The sequence below is a fragment of the Dipodomys merriami genome, unplaced genomic scaffold (genome assembly GCF_024711535.1).
Source record: "Dipodomys merriami isolate MVZ:Mamm:240054 unplaced genomic scaffold, mDipMer1.0.p SCAF_242, whole genome shotgun sequence".
Lineage (NCBI taxonomy): Eukaryota > Metazoa > Chordata > Mammalia > Rodentia > Heteromyidae > Dipodomys > Dipodomys merriami.
Genome location: NW_027203849.1, coordinates 886,926 through 908,595, shown reverse-complemented (window position 1 = coordinate 908,595; position 21,670 = coordinate 886,926). Strand labels below are relative to the sequence as shown.

Sequence of the window (21,670 nt, the reverse complement as noted above, 5' to 3'; positions counted from 1 at the left end):
AAATAAAGTTATAAAAGTAAAAAATCTATCTGGTGGGAAACATTATTTTGGAATGAACTTCAAATACTGATGTTCCATTTACAAGCCACTGAGTTTTGGCAGTCTCAATTGATGAAAGAATTTTTGTGGCTTAAGATATAAGAGAAGAAGGATGATGATAAACAGATATAACCATTGTGAAGACTAAAATGTGTGTGTGTATGTGTGTGTGTGTACTGAACAAGAAATGTGTGGGATGTATGTGAAGAAAATGCTACTAGAAAACTGAAAGAAAACTTGGGTTAAGAGAAGACCTCATGTTTTCAAATGGCATATTTGGTTTCAAACCACAGGTCATTAAGAGAGGCTTAAATAGAAGGCAGGATTTATTTAAAAAATGAGGGATGATCTTCTGAAGATCCTCAAGAGCAAACATGGTAGTAGAATCTCAGTAGAGGTAAGTCAGAATCTGGAAAGTCCCAGAACTCAGGGAAGCTTTATCCCTATTATTATTCCAAGGAGGGGGGCAGTCACAGAATGTATTGATCCTGCTTTTCTCTGCATCTATTTCTGTTTTCAGGGGTGCTTTCTGTGGATAGCCTGCACATGGATCCAATAAGATTTAGATTTGTCCTTATGATAACTTCCTTCAAGAAACCATTTAAGACCAGTTACAGGCTTCTGGAATAGAGAATTTGATTGAACTACTATCGTTTTAATCAGCTTTCTACCACCCCTAGCCCAATCAGGTAATGTAAGGAGTTATACATCCGCTCATTAACAAAGAATAAGGACATAGATTGGAACATGAGAGAGTAGTGAAGGCCAATTAATTGGCATATCCATTATAAATGAGCAGATTCCTTATTGTGGACAGACAATATGATTAAGAGCACAAGCTCTTGGGCTAGGTATATGGCTCAGTGGTAGAGTGCTTGCCTAGAATGCATTAAGCCCTGGTCTGATTCCTCAGTACCACATAAACAAAAAAGCTAGAAGTGATGCTGTGGCTCAAGTGATAGAGTGCTAACCCTGAGCAAAAGAACCTCAGGGACAGTGCCCAAGCCCTGAGTTCAACCCTCGGGACTGACCAAAATAAATTCCTCAATCTCTAACATTTTTAATAACAGCAGAAATGGAATAAGATAGATAGATAGATTAATTTTTGAGACAATAGCATATAGATTGTATTCAAGGTCATGACCTGGTTGAGAACACCAAGGAATGAACGTGTATAGTTAGAGAAGAAGTGAGTTCTATGGACTGAGACTCGGGTACCTAGCTTTAAATGTTAGGAAGATAAAGGAGAGTTCAACAGCAGGCGTGAGGGTAGATGCCTGTAATTCTATTACTCTGAAGGTATAAGCAGAGGAATCATGAGTTTGAGGCCAGCCTGGGCTACATAGAGACTCCAAACCCCAGGAAAGAAAAAAACAAAAAGACAAAAGAGTACAAGCTCTGTGAGCTAACTGTTTGGATTTGGCTACTGACTTTACCCTTTATCTGATTAACGTGGGAAAAATTATTCAATTTCTTTCTTTTTTTTTGTCGGTCATGGGGCCTGAACTCTGGGCCTAGGCACTGTCCCTCAGCTCTTCAGCTCAAGGCTAGCGCTCTACCACTTGAGCTACAGTGCCACTTCCAGCTCTTTCTGCTTATGTAGTGCTGAGGAATTGAACCCAGGGCCTCATGCATGCAAGGCAAGCACTCTACCACAGAGCCATCTTCCCAGGCCCTCAATTTCTTTATAACTGAGTTTTCTCATCTGTAAAATGGGATAATAGAATTGCTGTGTGAACTAAATGAATTAACATAAAGTATTAAGAACTATATATTCAATACTTTCATGAAGATTTCCATTTCTGGGCTTGGGGTGTAGATCAATCATAGAGCGCTTGCCTACCACTTGCAAGATCCTGGTTTCCTTCCTCAGTATATATATATATATATATATATATATATATATATATATATACACACACACACACATACACATACATATACATATATACATGCATACACATGTAAAATTGTAAACACTGTCCATTTCCTCTCATATATAAAATTAATGCAATTCCACTAAAAATTACAACTTTGAACTTGAAGTTTGAAGTTACTATGGAATAAAATATCTTATTAGATGTCAGTGGCTCATGCCTATAATCTCAGCTATTCAGGAAGCTGAAATATGAGGACTGCAGTTTGAAGCAAGCTGGAGCAGGAAAGTCTGTGAGACTCTTATCTCCAATTAATCAGCAAAAAAGATGGAAATGGAGTTGTGGCTCCAAGTGTAGAGCAGCTAAAAAGCAGCTAAAAAGCTGTCTCTGAGCAAAAAAGCTCAGAGACAACACTCAAGCCTGAGTTCAGGCTCCAGCAGTGTCACTAACTAGAAAAATATTTTATATATAATAAATATATTAAATAAATGTCTGGAGAGGATGTGGAAGAACATACGAATGGATATAAGATACTGGTAATGTTCTAGGTCTTAGGTTGGGGTTGGCTTCATAATATGCTTTTAGACTTACACATATTACATAATTTTATACATATTGAGACCATTATGAATGATTATTAAGCAGGGATTTACCTCCATCTCATCAGAATTTTGAAAACAATTGAAAGGTACATTAAAACAGCATTACTTCGCAGTAACAGACAAAAATCAATGGGGCAGAGGGAAAAACTCATATGAAAATATAGACTTTTATGAAGTTACTATTTTAAATCAGTGGCGAAGATTGAGGTTTTCAATAAATGGAATAAAGTAACCAACAAGTAATTTAAGAAAAAGCTTCAATAAGTAAACTTCACAGACCATTTTAAGAGATGAATTTTTAAAGTAGGAAATTTGTAATTATCTCAGGAAAAAGTATTTCTAATATTAGAAAAGCATCTCTAATTTTAAGTGTATTTCAAATTTAAAATATGCAGAAGTTATAACCAGCAATTCATAAAACTAGAGCCAACAAAAACAAAAGATGTTCAGTTTAACAAAATTCAAATTTCAGTAAGTCTCCCCCCCCCCCCATAACCTGTGAAATCAGCAACAGAACAAAACTGATCATTAAAAATGGATCCAATATTCAAGGCAGAACCCTTCTGTAGAAAGAGACTTCAGGTGAAATGGCCAGTAGTCAGCCTAAGCCTTTCCTATCTTGCTAAAAAGCAAAAGAACATCTCTTCCTCACTCAAGTTTACCAAGCTGGCAGCTTTTCAGTTTACCACAAACTTTATGGAAGGCCACTAACAACCTTGAGGTTTATCATCAGCTGTACTGAGTTGCTGTATTAGTCAGAAGCTTATTTTTTAAAAAATCATTTGTCAGTGGCAGTGCCTAGGCCTAGAGATCAAGCCCCACAACTGACCTTCCCCCCAAAAAAATCATTTCTGTAAAACAGACTACCCCTACCTAATGTTATGTTTTGACTTTAGTAATCCAAGGATGTATTTTGACTTTTTGTAATCACGTATCAATAGTATCAATAGCATTGACAGTATCAGTCGTGCTGACCAAGTAAAAATTATGTTTTGCCTATGCATTTTGCGATTCAAGACTATGTTTTGCTTCAGTAACCTTGATTGCTTGCTTTGCAAACATCACCTACCTGTAACCCCTTCCTATAAAAATCCTCCGTGAAAAGCAGTGGGGGCCGTTCTTCCAAGCTCTGCAAGCTGCAGACAGTGGCCACATGGCTAATAGAAGGTTTCCAGCCAGATTGACTGAGTGCTGGTGACTCCTTTCATGGATCGTGGGTTCCAGTCCCACAGGCCTCGGGGAAGTTGGAATACTTCACACACAGAGAGATCTCTTTTTGTAGTGCTAGGGTTTGAACTCAGTAACTTCCTAGAAAACAAGCACTCTAATGCAAGCTGGCTGAGAGAGATCCTCTTCTTCTGCTCCTCCCCCCAACCCCAACTCTCAAGTAGCTGGGGTTACAGATGTATCAACACACCTATCTGGTTCAAATCAGAACCTTTAAAAAGATAAGAATGATAATACCCAAGATTTGCAAAGAAATGCAGGTACTGGCATTCTCACACAGCATTTTAATTTTTGGTGGGAAAATACATTTTATTTAAAGTAAAATACAATGTTTTTTTTTCTTTTTTTTGTGCGGATCCTGGGACCCTGTGCTTATTTGCTCAAGGCTAGCACTCTACCACTAGACCCATAGACCATTTCTGGCTTTTTTTTTTTTTTTGGTGGATCCTGGGGCTTGAACTCTGGGCCTGGGCGCTGTCCCTCTGCTCTGCAACGCAAGGCTAGCGCTCTACCACTTGCGCCACAGTGCCACTTCCAGTTTTCCGGTGGTAAATTAGAGATGAGTCTCACATACTCTCTTGCCCCGGCTGGCTTTGAACTGTGATCCTCAGATCTCAGCCTCCTCAGTAGCTAGGATTACAAGCGTGAGATCCGGGCAGCTGGCTCATTTCTGGCTTTTTGTTTTGGTAGTTAATTGGAGATGAGTGTCTTTCCTGCCAGGGTTGGGGCTGGCTTAACATCATGATTCTCAGTAGCCTCCTGAATAACTAGGATTTTAGGCATGAGCCACGGGAAAGGGGCAATCAATATATTCTGGGAAGAAGTTAACCCATTTAGAACCTTACCCCCATGTATTTTCTTTGACTCTGTAGTTCCATGAGTTTAGTGCAAAGAAAAAGTGGTATGCACACATTTGTGTATTAACATGTATCTACCATTACTTGTAGAAAAAAACAAAACACAAAACCTTAAAAGTGAAAAGGAGCTGGGAAGGTGGCTCAGTGGTAGAGTGCTTGCTTTGCATGCATGAGGCCCTGGGTTCGATTCCTCAGCACCACACAAGCAGAAAAAGCCGAAGGGGCGCTAGCCTTGGGCGGAAGAGCTAAGGGGTCCGCTCCCAGGCCCACAGTTCAGGCCCGCGAGCGACAAAAAAAAAAAAAAAAAAAAAAAACAAAGAAATAGAAAAAATCCCTGGGAAGATTCCAGATACAATCTCCGAACGCCTTCACGCGTGTATTTGAACACTAAATTTGCATAGCAATGTGGCAAGCATCTCCATGAGTGGAAACTACAGAGGCTCAGTTTCTCTTCTTGGGCTGGTTTTGTTTTGCACGCTTCCCCCAGGCAGGGTCCGCTAAATAGCCCTGGCTAGCCTCTACCTGCCCAGCCTCGAGCCGCAGCCTCCGCGAGCGAGGAGTGGACGCCCATGGCTCGCTTTTGTATGTCTCTACGAGCTACGGGTGTCGACGACACAAGACAGGAACGTGGACGAGTCAGTGTGCTGCCTACAATCAACGGGGCACCGCAGAGGGACAAGGGTACTGGGTGGAGCCTCGGGCCGGGCGGAGGCGCCAGGGCGCTCGGCCCCGGCCCCGGCCCCGGCCCCGGCCCCGGCTTCGCCCCGCGGCGCCCGCGCAGGCGACCGGAAACACGCCGCAACGGGCCCCGGGAATTGTGGGCCGCCAGTAGACACCCCAGGGTCACACGGAAAGGAAACGGTCCGTGTTTTAAAAGAAAGGAGAACCCCACGTCTTCGGCCCACCTGTCCGCACCCTGAGGCCGTTGCCCTCGAGGAGACGGGAAAAACGAAAAACAGCCGCTCCTCCCGGCCCCTCCCGCTCACGTGACCGGCCTGCAGGCCGTTTCTAGGGTGACGAATCCGGAAAGGAAGGCCGACCGGAAACGAAGTCGCGCGGCGTAGGAGCGAGACGTGGGGGGCAAGACCTGCTCCGATTGGCCCTTGGATCCTCAGGCTGCACGACGGCGGACGGGGCTTCGCGCTTGCGCAGAGGTAACCGCGCCGGGGTGTGTCCCTGCTGTGCCCTTCCGGAGACAACGGCGGCGCGAGTCCTTGAACTGAGTGGGTGGAGGACAGTGGAGGCCCGGGAGGCCCAGCTCCCACAGGCCCATACCCGCCACGTTCCTTAACAAACCAGAGAGACTTAGGTTAAGGTGGAGATTGATGATTAGTGCTTAAGGAATGATCGTTCGGGAAGTGGTCGCTAGCGCGGAGGTCTCCGTAGGGTACGTGGCTAGAAGAATTGGTCATCATTTACTCAGTGCTGCGCTTTCAGCTCTGGGCCTCGCACTGGCTAGACAGGTGCTCCACCACTCGGGCCACGCCTTTGCGGCCCTCTTCCTTTAGTCCCAAGCTCCCCTCCCAGTGGGTGTCTCCCTCCTCCCCACCCCTCCTGGCTTCAAACCTTGCTCCTGCCCCATTTCCCCTCTTATCTTGAGACAGGGCTTACTGTGTAGCTCATGCTCTCAGAAACTCATCTTCCTGCCTCCGTTAACCAAGTGCTGGGGTTACAGGCGTGCACCTCCATTCCTGATTTTCTAGCATATATTTTAAAATATAGAAACACTAAACGGTTTGTTTTTGTTTGTTTTGTCGGTCTTAGGGCTGGAACTCGGCTTGGGCACTGTCCCTGAGCTCTTCAGCTCAAGGCTAGCGCTCTACCACTTGAGTCACAGCGCCTCTTCAGGTTTCTGGTGGTTTATTGGAGATAAGAGTCTCACGGACTTTTTCTGTCCAGGCTGGCTTTGAACCAGGGTCCTCAGATCTTCAGCCTTCTGAGTAGCTAGGATTATAGGCCGGCGCCCGGCTTAGATGGTACATTTTAGAGGAGCAGAAACCAGCGTGTGGTTTTTATATGGAGATTAAGATTGTAGGGAACTTTCACTTTGTGAGATATTTCTGTGTTTTTGGATTATTATGAGACAAGCACACATTTTTCTAATTAATAAAATCAAAGATTTTGGACAGAAATATATCAAACGTTTTCATATTCAAATAATGTTATAGTGGCATTACTGATCTCAAAAGGATTCCCTATTTTGAAAACTAATAGTGCACAAAAACAGCTTTTGGTTTCATATGAAGATTTAAGCATTTCTTGTTTTCTTGTAAAAGCTTCCTAAAATGAGAAAATATGAAAAATGAGAGCAGAACAGAGACAGCTATGAATGAGAGATGTCAGCATGATTTTTCTGGAACTAAGATCAGAAATCTAAGCTGAGTGCAGAGGATCAGTATCTATTAGAGTAAAGCTATGGGTGTAGTGATACTGTAATTCCAAACTACTCTAGAGGCTGAAGCATGAGAATATAACTTCAAAGCTAGCCTGAGCAACTGAGTGAGACCCTGTATCAAAAAGAGATGTGGAACTCAATTGGTAGATTGCCTGTCTGATGTGCATGCGGCAGGCCCTGGTTCAATATCTGCAAAAAGAAAAGCAGCTTATGCTCCACAATCCCAGGAAAGCTAATAACTCCAGAAAGTACTACATCAATAGTAGGCTATAAAAGAGAAGACCAGGCCGGGCGCTGGTGGCTCACGCCTGTAATCCTAGCTACTCAGGAGGCTGAGATCTGAGGATCGCGGTTCAAAGACAGCCCGGGCAGGAGAGACCGTGAGACTCCTATCTCCAATAAACCACCAGAAAACCGGAAGTGGCGCTGTAGCTCAAGTGGTAGAGCGCTCGCCTTGAGCTGAAGAGCTGAGGGACAGCGCTCAGGCCCAGAGTTCAAGCCCCACGACCGACAAAAAAAAAAAAAAAAAAAAAAAAGAGAAGACCAGGAGGTTCGCTGAAAGTCTGCACAGATCAGGTAGACTTCCAGATTAACCAAGTAGTCAAGCTCCACAGTTCACCAAGTAGTCAGTGTGACCCTCAGTTTCTTTTAGATAGATGGTGAATTTGGTAGAGATTTAAGCAAGAGGGACTCTGCCCCAAATTCAGACACCAAATTAAGCAAAAACTTGATTAAATGAAGAGATTTGTATATTGATCCCATCCCCCACCCCCCATCTTGTTTGGTGTTGGAACAACCAGACCCAGTCTTCTGGAGGTACAAGCATTGGCCTCAAGTTAAAATCGGAGGCAGTAGTGCGGAAGGTATGTATAGGTATGGGCTTGTTTGACTGTTAGCTCAATGGTTGGACGCCTGAAAAGTGGTCTGTAGCTTTTGACTATTTTCTTGGTAGCTGTTATCAGATCAAATTTTCTTTTACTTAATAGCCTCATAGTACAAGAGTAGAGGTAACAATTTGAACATGCCAAAGAGTAGCCTCCTGAGTAAGTAGGATTACGGGCATTGAGCTACCAGTACCTGGCGTAAACATGGCATTTCCTGTCTGAGGGGCAGTTTGCCTTTTGTTACAAGATAGTTTGTCAGTGAATCCTCTTCTTCCAAGAGCCCAAGATGATTGTAAAGTTACTGTAGCAGAGAATGGCTCAAAGAGCATAGATGCAAAGGAATGTGAGGGCTGGATGTCCAGCTTTTAGTTAACTTAGGCCCAGCAAATACATCTTTAAATTGCTTTTTACACTCTCCTCCCTCCACCTTTTTCCCCATTTTACAATATCTTTTCCACAGTGAACTGCCCATATAACACAGATAATGTCTGCTGCCTCCATAGCTCTATGGGCCTCTACCTCAAAACCAGGAAGATGCATCTTGCACTTAAGCTAGGGAGGGTGCAAAGGCTTTGACGTGCAGTAAGTTGCCTTTGAGGTCATTCTTCCCTTTTCTGGTAAAGTGAAGCATGTTAGCTGAATATATTGGTTCCTTATTATCCACAGTTTCACCATATGTGGTTTTATTTACCTGTGTTTCACCTTAGTCAGAAGGTGGTAGATTGGAAATTCCATAAATAATATTTTAAATTGTACAGTGTTCTTAGCATCACAAGATCTTTCCTGCTCCATCCTGCCCTGAACACGAATCATTTATTTAGCAGAGCTGGGCTATATAACCTACCTGCCCTTAAGCCCTTTTTGCTCACTGAAGCAGCAGAGTTTTCCTAAAGAAAAATAATTTATTTGCATGTTGTCTGAGTGTGAAGAGTGTCAGACTTGGGATATTTATAGGATAAAGAAACAGAGTGATAAGAAAAGGGGAAAGATGGGCTGGGAAGGTGGCTCAGTGGTAGAGCACTTGCCTTGCATGCCTGAGGCCCTGGGTTCGATTCCTCAGCACCACATAAGCAAAAAGGAAAAAAGCCGGAAGTGGCGCTGTGGCTCAAGTGGTAGAGCGCTAGCCTTGAGCTGAAGAGCTGAGGGACAGCACCCAGGCCTAGAGTTCAGGCCCCACGACTGGACCCCCCCCCCAAAAAAAGGGAAAGGTGAAGTAATCAGTAGTCTGTGCATGTAATCGATCTTCCTAGCTCTTCATAGAATGTATGTTCACAAATGATAGAGCATGATCTGAGTGTGGAGATTTGGGGTTCTTGACATCAAAAGATCACCCATGAGTCACCTGTACAGGCCCGAGTGAAAAACAAAAGCAGCCTTCAACCCCCTGAAGAATCTAGGCAAATGGGCTTGGCCTGTTCCACGTGTCAGAAATGTTACCCTACAGCAATGGAAGTGGGAGACTACGAATAATATATTGCTCAGTTGTATGGCTTCTAAAATTAGTGATTTTTTTTGTCAGTCGTGGGACTTGAACTCAGGGCCTGAGTGCTGTCCCTGAGCTTTTTCTCTCAAGGCTACTGCTCTACTCCTTTGCGCCACAGCCCCACTTCCATTTTTTTGGAGGTTGAGATAAGAATCTCACAGGGACCTTTCTGCCCAGTCTGACTTCAAACTTAGATCCTCAGATCTCAGCCTTGTGAGTAAGAAGGATTATGGACATTGAGCTACCAGTACCTGGCCTAAAATCAGTGATGTTTTAAATAGGGTCTTCTAATCTATAAAATAAGATATAAGGCCCATAAGCAAGTGAAGACAATGACATACAATTGCATAGCTATTATATGGCTAAGATTGTGATTTAATAATAGTTAAAAGAATCTAATCAGCAGTTTCCTATCCCTACCTCTAGTCCCAGTAACCACAGATCTGCTTGTTATAAAAATGGTATCAAAAAAGATAAATAGGAGACCCTATTTATTTATTTATTGCCTTTGTTTCGCAATCCTCTAGACCAGCCTCTTGAGTGCTTGCTGGTAGTATAAGCAGGCACCACCACACCCAGCTGAAAATTATTGGTTTTAAAGTCAACTAAATACGAGAGAAACTAAAGGGTTTATTTAGGTTTTTCCTTCACATTAGCAGCTGTCTCAGTTTTCAGATCAACTGTCATCAGATCAAATTTTCTTTTACTTAATAGCCTCAAAGTACAAGAGTAGAGGTGACAATTTGAACATGCCAAAGAGTAGCCATAAAGTGCTTCCTTTAAGGGAAAATTTGTGACTTGCTAAAGAAAGAAAAAAAAAGTATATGCTGAGGTTGCTAAAATCTGCAAATTTTCTTTGAAACTGTGAAGAAGGAAAAAAATACTAGGAGCTGGGAATGTGGTTTAATGGTAGAGTGCTTGCCTAGCATGCATGAAGCCCTGAGTTCGATTCCTCAGTACCACTAACACAGAAAAAACTGGAAGTGGCTCAAGTGGTAGGGTACTAGCCTTGAGCAAAAGAAGCTCAGGGACAGTGACCAGGCTGAGTTCCAACTCCAGGACTGGAAAATAATAATAATAATAATAATAATAATAATAATAATAACGCTAGTTTTGCTGCCACACCATGAACTGCAAAGGTTAAGGCCACAGTGTGGAGAGATGTTTGATCATTCACCTCATTTCATGCCATCACACAGACATTGTATCAACCCACAGCACAAGAAGGGTGAGTACAATAAATTAAGATGCTTTGAGAGAGAGATTGCATTTATATAACTTTTATTATAGTACAGTGTTAATAATTCTATTTTTTGTTACTCTCTACTGTGAATCTATCACAGGTATGTATGTATAAGAAAGAATAGTATGGGGCTGGGAAGGTGGCTCAGTGGTAGAGCACTTGCCTTGCATGCCTGAGGCCCTGGGTTCGATTCCTCAGCACCACATAAGCAAAAAGAAAAAAGCCGGAAGTGGCACTGTGGCTCAAGTGGTAGAGCACTAGCCTTGAGCTGAAGAGCTGAGGAACAGCGCCCAGGCCCAGAGTTCAGGCCTCACAACCAGACCCCCCCCCCCAAAAAAGAAAGAATAGTATTTATAGGGTTTGGTATCTAGCCATTAACTGGGTAGTCTTGGAATGTATTCCACACAGAGGAAGGGAGATAACTGTGTTAGCAATAGATACTCATTCAGGCTCATGCAATGATGATTTATTACAGGCTGCATGAGGAAACAGTAGGTTAGGATCCAGAAAAAAATCCTAAAACAAGGACCAGAAGTCACCAGGTGCACCTCAGAAATTAGATTATTTTGGTAGTCAGCTGCAAAGTTTAGAGATTTTTTTTCTTTTTTTTTTTTCTTCAGTACTGAGCTTTGAACTCAGGACTTCAAGATTACTAGGCAGGTGTCATACCACTTGCCTTCATCCATTATTGCTTAAATTTGAGATCCTCCCACCTCAGCCTCCAAAGTGCTTGAATTATAGATATGTCATTGTTCCTAGTATCTCACTGCTCTTTTTTTTTTTTTTTTAACATTTTTTGTTTCTCTTTTGTCAGTCCTGGGACTTGAACTCAGGGCCTGAGAATTGTCTCTTAGCTTCTTTTTGCTCAGGGCTAGCACTTTACCACTTGGGCCACAATGCCACTTCTGGCTTTTTCTGTTTATGTGATGCTCAGGAATTGAACCCAGGGCTTCATGCATGCTAGGCAAGCACATTTCCAGTTCCGTGCATTACATTTTTATTAATACATATTAACTGTACAGTGAGAGGAGTTTCATCGAAGTATTTCTTCTGTGCATGCTTGATATACTTTCATCAAAATCAGCCCCTCTTGCCATGCACCGGTGGCTCACACCTGTAATACTAGCTGCTCAGGAGGCTGAGATCTGAGGATCATGGTTTGAAGCCAGCCTTGGCCAAAAAGTCCTTGTGAGACTCTTATCTCTAATAAATTACTAAAAAATGCTGGAAGAGGTGCTGTTGGTCAAATAGTAGAGCACTAGCCTTGCGCACAAAGAGATTCAGGGACAGCGTGCAGGCCCTGAATTTAAGCCTCAGGATGGGAGGGGGGTCACCCCTTCTATTCTTTTCTTATGCCTCTCCTTAATTCCCCCTTCCTCCAATTTAAAAAACCTTTCTCTCTGCTTTTTTTTTTTAACTCAAATTCTTGAGGACAGGATTGTATAAAACATCAATCAGGATTGACTAATGATTCTATAGTAATAAATGTTTCCCAAATACCTGGGGCCTACACCCACAGAGATTTTATTTCTCATTTGTGCTATATTAGAATAATTGGTGATCATGGCAGAAAAGAACACCATGAGACACTGGTTCTCAGAGCTGCCAGGAAGTTGACACATGGTCTATTCACTCACATATCACTAATTAAGCAAATTGTGAGTAATTTCAGCAGAATGAGGAAATATAATCCTCATGTAGGAGAGACACCACAGAGGATACCAATTTTGAGTCAGTAGTACACAATATACCATATAGATCACAGCCTTTAGTGAAGGGTAATGCTAGGCACTAATTTGCTTGGAATAATAAAAAAATTCCATTATCAAAGAAAAAAATCTATGAACACACTTTATTCTGGCAGTACTAAAGTTTGAACTTAGGGCCCTGCATTTGTGAGGAGCCATTTTACTACTTAAGGTATGCTCCTACCCCTGAACACACTTTTCTTTAGCTAGAATAGTTTTCCCCTCATAGAGTTTCTTTCTTTTCTCTTGGGGAGTGGCTGCTTGAGATTGAACCTGGGGTCTTATTACATATGCTAGGCGAGGCTGTACTACTGGACTAGAATTTCCTTTTTTTTAACTATTGAGTTACAAAGTTATCTAATTTCATTCGAGGCTTCAGCTTATAAATACTAAGTATTTGTGTTATATTAGGTGATTATTAGAGTCTCACTACATAGTCCAGATAGGCTTCCAATTTTAATGCTCCTACTGAGGCCTCTCTATGCTGAGATTACAGGTATTTACCTCCATGCTTGGCTCTGTATTAGTTGAATCTTGTAGTGGACATTATGGGCTTGTTTTTGTAGCTGTGCAGCAGCTATGTAATTATGATATTCAAAAGAATGAGTTGTACATATTTCCAGAGATTAGCTCTGATTTGCTTACCTCATCAGACATTTTCATCTCAATTATCACTGTAAGTGCCAGGTTTAAGCAAATCAATGCCAAATGTTCCTCTGACTAAAGGGCAGTATGCCCTACTTTGAGCCTGTGAGATATGGGAGATTAGGTAGGAAACTTTGAAAAAGGTCATGAGTCCTTTTGAAAGTGCTACCAGGTATATGACTACCCTCTGTCCGGTACTGAAGGGTTTCCCTGGACATAGAAGTTTCAGTGCCAAACGTTCTTCAACTCCAGAGCTGAGGGACAGTGCCCAGACCCAGAGTTCAGGCCCCACAGCCAAAAAAAAAGGTATCCTTATAATGAAATTAACAGCAGTAGGGCTAACAAAATGGAAAAAAATGGATTCATCTTAATGTCAACAAATCTCTTGAAACTAACTAAAACTACTCCTAGTTTTAGGCTTTCCAGTTAAATAAACCAATATGTCATATTTACTTATCTGTTCGTTTATATAATGCTGGAGAACCTAAGTCAGGACCTCATACATGCTAGGAAACTACATCTCACCCCTTCCTTTATTTTCTGTGTTTTGATATTTGCAAACAAGGAGTTCTTAAGGATACAGATAATACTAGTTAACTTTCAGTAATCATTGTTTCCCATTGAATGGTAACAAAATTCCTAATTTTTAGGTTTGATGTAACTGTCCAATATATAACAACATTTCCTAACTCTTATTGTGGCAGGATTTGGCAATGTGACTATATTCTGGCCAAAAAGATGTAAGCAAAGAAGTTATATGCAACTGTCAGGAAGTGTTCCTAAAAGAGAGGACCTTGTTCCTTCTCCTGTACCTTATTCCTGTGGTGGTGGAATATCTCATAATCATTTGGACTATAAGATAATCATAAAAAAAAATAAAGTCATGCATGGCAGAGTAATAAGAAAAAGAAATCCTAGGTTCCTTAACAACCTTAAACTTTTTCTTCCCTGCTTATATATTAGAAATATAAACTGCTGGAATTTAGGGTTTTCTTTTTTTGTCATTTGTACTGAATCCTAACCTTCCTTCTAAATCAGACCTCCACTCTGTCACTTACTAATTGCAAATGAATCCTGTGCCTCCACCCCCCCTTTTTTTCCCCCGTGGCTATTTTCGAGGTAGGGTCTCCTTTCTGGGCTACCCTGAGCTGCAAGCCTCCTACCTGTATGTCTTGTGTTGCTGGGAATGACAAGTGCTCCCCATTACACCTAGCCTTTGTGCTTCCCCTACAGCTAGAATGCAGGCATCCAGTGTCTGGCTCATGTGCATTACTCATAAAAATTGACAGCACCATTGAGTAAGTGTAAAACATTTTTCAACTTACAGATTCTGGACCTGTGCACACATTAGTTGAGCCGGTGTTGGTAGCTCATGCCTGTAATCCTAGCTACTCTGGATGCTGAGATCTGAGAATTGCAGTTCGAAGCCAGCCTGGGCAGGAAAGTCCGTGAGACACTTATCTCCAATAAATTACCCAGAAAAAGCTGGAAGTGGTACTGTGGATCAAGTGTTAGAGCACTAGCCTTGAGCACACATTGGCTCAGGGATAGTGCACAGGCCCTGTGTTCAAGCCCCAAGACCAGCAAAAAAATAATAATAATTCAAACATTTATATATATGTGTGTGTATGTGTGTATATATATATTTATTTATATATATATACATGCGTGTGTGTACATATGTATGTTTGAATGATATCCAGGACAAATTATTTTATCATTGCAATGCCACTCTTCCAATATTGAGCTTTTTCTGTATTAACACAGAGGTAAACCAGGCATTTTATCTGTTGAAATTATAGTCTTCTTCAAGAAATACTAAAAACTTTCTATTGATGTTATCTGCACATATTAACAAAATTTTAAATTAATAGGTATTGGCATTTTAAGGCATTAAATATTTTGTCTTTACTTAGGTGATTTTAAATTACAATTTCCCTGAACACTCAAATATTTAGCACAAATAGCTCCATGGAGATGACAAAATGCAGTTCAAACACAATTCCATTCTTTTCTTCTCCAGTGTGTATGATCTGTTTCCATGGAAATTTCATGTTGACTAGGAATTATAAAAATACTATATGCAAACATAGCTCAGAAGCAAACCTTTTGGTGAATAATTGTGATTTAATTTGAGTCATTCCATTAAAATTGTTCAAATAATAGAAAGGAAAACTGTATTCTTCTCTAGCAGAGAATTTCCCTTAGTTCAAGGTATTAATCTAATAGAGCCAGAGATTATGGAGACTTTAATTTGCCTTTTGATGACAGTAAAATTAAATTTTAATGTTTAGGTAAATTTATTCATTCAAAGAAGATTAAGTTCTTAGTCTAAGCAAGGTATTGTTAAGGTGCTGAAAAGAATACAAAGATGTGTACCAATACTATCATATTGAAAAGCAGGACAGCTAGAGTAAAACTGACCATTGACATGCTCTGGGAATTTCAGGAGAGAGGGAAAGTCAATCAAATCTTGGATGTGATGTGGATTTTGAAAGACAAGAAACATAATGTTTCTCACCTCTAGTCCTCAGCTCCACCCAGACCTGAGCCTCCCTCCCTGCCCTTTAGTTCGGACCCTACACCTGGCCACTCCCGCTCTCTGCCGGGACATGCACTTACCTCATTTCTACCCAGACCTATTTGTGGCTTTGAGAGGGTCAGCTGCCATTTGCTCCCTCTCCCGGGGAGATCCGGCCCCTCTAATAAACCTTACAATAATCTTTCTTCTGTGCTTGCCTGCCTCCGCGAAGTCCCCCTGGATGGTCGTGAAGGATTCCTACACTTGAGAAGAGAGTCTTTCTTTGTAAGAACAACCATCTGAGCAGAAGCACAGAATTGGGGTAGGATGAGTTTGGGGAGTGGTAAGAAGTCCAACTGGCAGAAGCCTAAAAGGAATTATGGAGGATGAGATGGAAAAGTAAGGTTTTGAATGTTGTATTCATTTGGATGTTACGCTCATAGTAGAGGGGATAATAAGCTGAACTCTCAATAGTTAAATATTGTATGATGAGAAAATAAGGGAAGAAAACATCACTATTTAGAAGAGTGGTCCTGAGAGGAGAAAGAAGGCTAAAATGTGGCTTGAAGTACCAGCAGCTTGAAAGAAGTGACAGTTTTAATATATGTCCATAATTTTTTTTTTTTTTGTCGGTCGTGGTACTTGAACTCTGGGCCTGGGTGCTGTCCCTCAGCTCTTCTGCTCACGGCTAGCACTCTACCACTTCAGCCATGGCCATCACTTCCGGTTTTCTCAAGGTTAATTGGAGATACGAGTCTCACAGGGACTTTCCTGCCCAGGCTGGCTTTGAACTGAGATCCTCAGATCTCAGCCTCCTGAGTAGCTAGGATTACAGGCATGAGCCACCAGAGCCCGGCTCCATAAAATTTTGAAATTTCTTTCTTTAAGCGGTACAGATTAGCTGGCTTCAGTAGCTCATGCCTATAATCTTAGCTACTAAGGGTCAGAGAATTCAAGTTAAGAGCCATCCCTGGCTGACAAAACCAAGAGATTCTTACCTCCAGCTAACCAGCAAAAAGCCAGGAGTAGAGGTATGATTCAAGTAGTAGAGCACCATCTGTGATTGGAAAACAAGCTTATTGTGATGGAAAGGCATAGAGTTTAAGCCCAAGTACCAAGCCAGCATGACTACCATCTTCTTGACCTCCAGAAACTGATAGAAGTATTTGTTGTTTTAATCTACTAAAATTTGGGGGAGTTTATTGTTCAGAATCAATGATCAATGCAGCAAGTTTGGAAGAGGAAATTCTAAAATATGTTTGTGGGTTAAGAAGGAATAAATGGGGGCTGGGAAGGTGGCTCAGTGGTAGAGTGCTTGCCTTGCATGCATGAGGCCCTGGGTTCGAGTCCTCAGCACCACATAAGCAAAAAGCAAAAAAAAAAAAAAAAAAAAGGAACAAATGGCCAGGCACCAGAAGCTCAAACTTGTAATCTTAGCTACTCAGAAGGCTGAGATCTGAGAATCCTTATTTGAAGCCAGCCAAATCAAAGAAACTTTTATCTCTAGTTCACCAGTCTAAAGCTAAAAAAATAAATAAAAAGCCAGCCGGGCTCCAGTGGCTCAGACCTGCAATCCTAGCTACTTAAGAGGCTGAGATCTGAGGATTGAAGTTCAAAGCCAGCAGGGCAGGAAAGTCCATAAGACTCTTATCTCAAATTAACCCTGAGAAAACCAGAAGTAGCGCTGTGGCTCAAGTGGCAGAGCGCTAGCCTTGAGCTGAAAAGCTGAGGGACAGCATCCAGGCCCAGAGTTCAAGCCCCATGACTGACTAAATAAATAAATAAATACATAGCCAATGGAGAAAGAGGGAGTGAAAATAAACCAAAGGGGAAATCATAGTTGTGTAGTGGAAGGTTGAAGGGGATAGGAACATCTGGAAAGAGCAGATAAGTTGAATATTGAATATTGATGTTATTTTTTTGGAATGTAAGAGTAAGGATTAGGAAATTTTTCAGATTGATAGTTTGAAAAATCAAGCCAGATGTTCTTGATTCCTTCAGCAGAGAAGGAAAGCAAATCATTTGCTAAGATCAAATGTTGGCTAAGAGTAGAAGAAACTGGAAGAGCAACTGTGAGATAATTACAGAGTCAGGAAAGCAAAGAACATGATGCATTCCAGAAAGCTTAGCATTCTAAGGGAGAAAGCTGAGAAATAGTGGTCCTTACCCCAGTGCACAGGTTAATAAGGTAAACATGAAAGTTCAAATGGGCAGAGGATTTTGAGATGTTGATGTTATGATAGAGGCTAGGTGTGGCAGCTAGAAAGGCAGTCAGTGAAATGAAAATGCAGATGTTATGAGTGAGCTACGTAAGATGGATAGACATGCTTGTGTCCTTCCACAAAAATGTTGGAATTTATTGAATGACAATAAATCTAACAAGTTATACCAATTCCTTTGGCTCAAATTTGCCAAGTACTACTGAGTTCACTTAATAGTCATTATTCTTGTTTTAGTTACTCTTATCTCAGATGACCATTGCATTTCACATAGAATGGCTAGAGCTGATAAAGACAAGAAAAAGTCTCTGTAAGGGGGGCCATATGAGAAGTTTTATTAACCACAGACTTAGAGCTGTTAGGTGTATAGTTGTCAAGTGTCGGTCTAGATGGCAGATCATTTCAAATGTCAATTTGAAGTAGGCTGTGTGGCAAAACAGGAGGAAGTATATTCAAGCTGGGGCCTAACCAATGTTGAGATTCTTCACTTTGACACTTTTCCTGAATGAGACTAATGATGGGTCAGTGTGGCTGGAGCATCTTAGTCTTGGATTGTTCCTTCTTTTATAGTCACAGGTTACATGTAACCTCTCTTGGGACTGTGTGATTGATGAGTTTATGTGTCTGGTGTTTCTAATATGATTTGATATATTTTCAGATTTTGTAATTGTTTATTGGCACAAATTATCAGTTTGCCTAGTGGTGTGCCCACAGCTGGTAGTTCTTTACTTGTATAAACAAGATGTAGAATCATTCTGTTTTGGCACTAGCACCCCAAATTAAGGAAGGTCAAAACTTTTGATTTACAAAATGGAGTAAGTCAAGGCTAGGTACAGCCTGAAAGCCTCTTTTGTATATAACATAACCTCAGAGCAGGTCCAGCCGTTCTCTTCAGTAGGATTTGAATAGCAACTAGTCCATATAACATATTTATATTTTTCATAAGTCTATGAGGTGTATGCCTAGCTTTCATGTTGATATCATAAACTCATGGCATTAACCACAATTTATACATTTTGTGCATTGCTTCATAAGTATTCATATATTTGTTGAATCAATGTATAAAATCCTTCTAGCATTTTTTTGTGTATTCTTCTACTGTTTTTTTTTCTCCTTCACAATAAGCATCTGACTGAAGCCAACAATCTGCTCCTTTTAGATAGTGAAATGTGTTCTACCCTTCTCTCTAGCAGCCAGATCTCTGGATACATTTAAGAAGTGTTATACAATAATCAAAATAGGGATGATACCTGATTGGCTAGAAATTAGAAGCTTAATTTTGCCTATGTGAGTCAACCTGAAATAAACATTGGATGATTTTTCCAGTCTAAAAAAATTGGCATAGAAATGGAAAAATTTAGGGGAGAGAAAAACACAAACACAGAAAGACACAGAGAGAAAGAGAGAGAGAGAGAGAGGAAAGGAGGGAAGGGAAGATAGGGGGAGGAAGGGAGGGAGAAAAGGAGATGCATGTGTCTTCCGGAACTTGAGGGAAAGTGGATTCCTGCACCTAGAGGAAGGAGTGTGGAAGCTTAGATCCAGAGTGAAGGTTTAGAAGTCATCTGTTCTCGGAGGATTACTGGTCCAATTTGCTCCACATCTGAATGGACATTTATGAAGCCTTTTCCTACTGTACTCCCCTTCTACTTTTCCCTGGAAAAGATAGACCTTCTAAAGACTGATAAAAATATTAAGAAAAAAATGAAACAAAGCATTGAGTAGACTCATTGGTTGTAGTGGGGGGGGGGGGGTCCTTCAAATTTTGACTTCTTGTGTATATGCAGTCACATTTCAACCTATCTTTCATTCGGTTATGGGTTTTTTTTTTTGTTTTTTGTTTTTTAGCCAAGTTAATAGTTTTCACTATGGTGCAGTGATATAGCCAAGAATTTCAGTTCAGTTTTTGGCAGTCACTATTTTTTGTTAATGAGTGTTTTTCAATGTGATGATTTGGATACTTTATTGTATTTTGCCCTGTTTTATTAAAATGAAGGTAAACAAAAATGAAAGTATGGCTATCAGTGATAGCAAGTTTAGGTTCATATTCTTAGTATAATTAAGACATAGATACAAGGAACAGAATTCAGCCAGAATTCAGAAGGAATTCAGAGTAATAGAATTCAACAGAATTTAGAAGCCCATTTTAAAACAAGAAATCAGTGAAGGGACATATAAAGTGCTGAGACTAAATTACTGGAATCGAGATATAATTAGAAATCTGATAAGTTTGTGGCTTTGTATCTTGTTAGTCTCACCATCAGTCAAATGTATTTCACTACATATTACATTAGAAAGAAAGGAACTGCTTATATTGAATGGACTTCAGGATGACACACTGGAGATGTCACCTGGGTAAACAAGGGCCACAAGAACCAAGCTGATGGCCTCTTACCCCTGTACCAGTTTCCACTACAAAAAGCCTCATTTTCTGCTTTATTTTCTGGATTCTGAAGAGGTGTTTGTTGTTGTTGTTTTTTCAAGAAAGGATATTCAATGGGGGAGGAGTGAAAAAGGTAGGGGAGGGAAGGGATAGTGGAGAACAAGGGAAGCATTTTAACAATACTCGACAAGAAGTGTGCTCATTGCCTTACTCATGTAACTACTCCCTCTGTACGGCATCTTTACAAGAAAATAAAATTTAAAAAATATGACGTCTGAAAAGTACTGCCTAATCTTGATATAGCATTTAGACAGAAAACAAAATGATTAACTGTTCTGAGGGACTATTTGGCAATATCTACTAAGGTCTAAACACACATATGATCTGACTTACCTGTTGTACCTCTACTAATTGAAATAATCATTCAAGGGCACAAAGACGGATTTTTTTTTTTTTTTTTTTGTCAGTCGTAGGGCTTGAACTCTGGGCCTAGGCACTGTCTCTGAGCTCTTTAGCTCAAGGCTAGTGCTCTATCACTTGAGCCACACCACCACTTCCGGTTTTCTGGTGGTTAATTGAAGATAAGAATCTCACAGACTTCCCTGACTAAGCTGGCTTTGAACAAGGGTCATCAGCTCTCAGCCTCTGAATAGCTAGGATTATAGGCTTGAGCCACCAGAGCCCAGCCAGATGTACAAAATTTTTAATGCAGTATTGTTTAGAAAAGAAAAGATTGAAAACAATGAATATTCATAAATATGGAATTTGTTGCTATACTGATATTCATGTCTTTTGATACTACACAGTCTTTAAAAAAGAATGGATGGGGACTGGGAAGGTGGTTCAGTGGTAGAGCGCTTGCCTTGCATGCATGAGGCGTTGGGTTCAATTCCTCAGCACCACATAAGCAGAAAAAGCCAGAAGTAGCTCTGAGGCTCAAGTTGTAGAGCGCTAGCCTTGAGCTGAAGAGCTGAGGGACAGTGCCCAGAGTTCAGGCCTTACAACTGACAAAAAAAAAAAGAATGGATGGAGGTTGGATGAAGTAGTAAACACCTGTAGTCCCAGTAATTGAGAGTATGAGGAACAAGGCTTATAAGTTCAAGGCCAGCCAGGGCTATACAGACCCTGTCTGAAACAAACAAAAAACAAGCAAAAAAGTAAAAATATCTAGAATAGATTATTCAATGGAAGAAGAATGTTACCAAACAAAATAACTCCATATGTAAGTAAAAAAAAACAAATTAAATATATGTGAATAGCTATTATTTTATTAAAGTCATTACTAAAATTCATGATTATTCATATTATTTCATAAAATTCATAACATAATCTTCTTGGGTTTTTTTTGTTTGTTTCATTTTGTTTTGCTTTTGTTGGTCATGGGGCTTGAACTCTGGGCCTGGGTGCTATCCCTCTGCTTTTCAGCTCAAGGATAGTGCTCTACCACTTGAGCCACAGTGCTACTTCTAGCTTTTTCTGTTTATGTAGTGCTGAGGAAATGAACCCAGGGCCTCATGCATGCAAGACAAGCACTCTACCACAGAGCCACC

At 40.9% G+C, this 21,670-nt stretch overlaps 1 long non-coding RNA gene across 2 annotated transcripts in view; it reads left to right on the top strand.

Moving 5' to 3' along the window:
- Positions 1–5,557: 5,557 nt before the first annotated feature.
- The window catches only part of LOC138835928 (uncharacterized), a 31,273-nt gene continuing 15,160 nt past the window's right edge, over positions 5,558–21,670 (top strand). For both annotated transcript variants that reach the window (XR_011374804.1, XR_011374805.1), the window contains exon 1: positions 5,558–5,756. This is a non-coding gene — a long non-coding RNA (uncharacterized lncRNA). The remainder of the gene's footprint in view (positions 5,757–21,670) is intronic.